Here is a 2,395-nt window from a genome sequence, read left to right on the forward strand (position 1 = left end):
GATACATATATCCAACCATCTTGAGCTTGAATGGGTTTGACATTTTAGACGCCTAAAATATTTAAACGGAAGAGGAGATCACTAAAGAATTATTTTTTTGGATGATCGAATTGCTCTCACAATTGAAGGGCTGATTTAATTAAATACATAGAAGGTGCTTTTAAGCTTGACATTTTTCATTATATCATACTTCAATGAGATCTTTAAAGTGCAACACTGCAGACATAAATATAGATACTTTTGCAAGTTTGGTTCTCAAGCTGTTGGTATGTAGATGATTATTTTTTTTACATCTTAATTTATGCTCATTTGAACAACGAGCAACACAGAAAGAGAGATAGTGATGCAGGACGAAAAGGGGCCTTTTCCTACTCCAATTACAAAGGCTGATTATCATTATAATTAATTATATTTTATTTTATTGAAGAATTATAAGATTGATCATGCATGAGGTTAGGAGATATTATTTTATTGATAAAAAAACTATGTTGGAGCCATATAAATCAGTTTTCATTAAGGATTCAAGAGAAGCAACTAAATAATTAAATTTGGAGTGCTATTATTTGTTTTCAAATAGGGAGAGATCTTGAGAAGACTGGCATTATAGCCTATAGATGAATTTTTTAAGGGGATTTTTTTGCTTTTTTATGACAAGTTTCTTTTTCTAGAACACTTTTTTTACAATTTATGTTCTCTTTAGTTCATTAAAAATTAGCTTTTATCTCTTACAAATATTTGTCCGCAAGGATTTTGATTGATTTGAGAATCAATCACACTTAAGCTTTTTGAACTAATGTGTTCTTTCTCTCTTATTTCTCCTTATCTTGTATCCCCACTATGTTTCCAAGGCCTTAACCTACTTCTTGCTTCGTGGAAATAGAGTCATTCCATTTCAACAAAATACTAACTCTTAAATCCACTTGTTTCGACAAGTCCACATAAATAATTATAACTTTTTTAGTCACACAAATTATTAGAATATTTAGTAATTGCTAGTTTTATCCATTCTTAATTCCTGTTTATCCGGAGTTATTAGTATGGATTCTTTATTATTCCTTTCTTTTTTTTACTATATCCTATTTTTATTTCTTTCCTTTCTAATAGAGACCCTGTAATGGGTATTTTGCACTCCTCTTTGCATCAATAAGATTTGCCCTGGGTATTATTCTAACATGGTATAAGAGCCATGGCCTTGACCTAGCTGTCGAGCCTCTCCTTGTCGCCCGTTGCTCCTCCCCGACGCTGCCCCTTCCTCCAGCTGCCCGAATCTCGTAGTCTCTCTCTTCTGAGTCCAGTCCAGTTGGGCAGAGCTTCTTCCAACTGTCGTTTTTATCTCCTACTAGCTGGATGTTGCTCTAATAAGCATTACCTGATTGTCCAGCAGCCGAAAATAGAGCCCGATTGCTTGGTCTCCATCTGTGTTCGTCAATACAGTGGTATTATTTCTTTCTAGCAGGCCTGGCCTACATCCAGTCATCAGTGTAGCCAGCCAGACGTGTTTCCAACCCCAGAGGAAGGCTGTCCAATTGAGTTTATTTCCCGGATTGTCGGAGCTTCTTCGCTAGGCCAGATATGTCCCCTCCTACTTCCAAAATTGTCTGATGTCTCAACAACTCAACGTCTCCTTTGGATCAGTTGGAACCATGACAAACTCCTCAAGTGAACTTGATTTCACGGGAGGGTCAATTACAACCTCTGTTCCTCTGCATACCGTTGGACACAAAAACAACATTAACTTCTTAATTACATCCCATAAACTAAACGACAGTAACTTTCAATCTTGTGTTGGCCACCTCACTTGTGATCATTGTTACAAACTCAACCACACCCGCAATAAATGTTGGAAGCTCCATGGGAAACCTGCATGCAAACCGTCAGCCAAATTTTTAGTTACCAAGGGTCTCTCTACAGCTTCTGAATCCAACAAAGTATAATCGACATCTATCCAGAACAATCCAAAATCCTCCAAATCTCTTAAAAGTCAAATAGAGCACTTAATCAAGCTGTTTGGATCCAGTTCGCTCTCTTTTGACTCGTCGACCTCTCATGTTTGTCAAGGTACCAATCCTATGACACTCATTTCTTTTGTCACTTTTAGTCCATGGATCATTGATTCAGGTGTCATGGACCACATGACTAGAAACTCTCAAGCCTTCTCAACATACTATCCTTGCACAGGGAAATATTCTGTTAAAATTGTTGGCGAGTCCCAATGTTTCATTGTCGGTAAAGTGAAGTCTGTGTTACATTTACCTCTGCTGAAGTATAACCTTTATCAATCAGTAAGTTGACATATGACAGTGATTGCATTGTATTACTTTTTTTTCCTCTGATGTCTGTGTCTTTCAAGATCGTCGTTCGAGAATGATGATTGGAACTACTAAACGGGTTAGCA

At 36.9% G+C, this 2,395-nt stretch overlaps 1 protein-coding gene across 2 annotated transcripts in view; it reads left to right on the plus strand.

Moving 5' to 3' along the window:
• LOC110030282 (telomere repeat-binding factor 4-like) overlaps positions 1-2,395 on the plus strand; it is a 42,177-nt gene that overhangs the window by 1,870 nt on the left and 37,912 nt on the right. The gene's annotated exons all lie outside the window — the stretch shown is intronic.

This window comes from Phalaenopsis equestris, unplaced genomic scaffold (assembly GCF_001263595.1).
Source record: "Phalaenopsis equestris unplaced genomic scaffold, ASM126359v1 Scaffold000692, whole genome shotgun sequence".
NCBI lineage: Eukaryota > Viridiplantae > Streptophyta > Magnoliopsida > Asparagales > Orchidaceae > Phalaenopsis > Phalaenopsis equestris.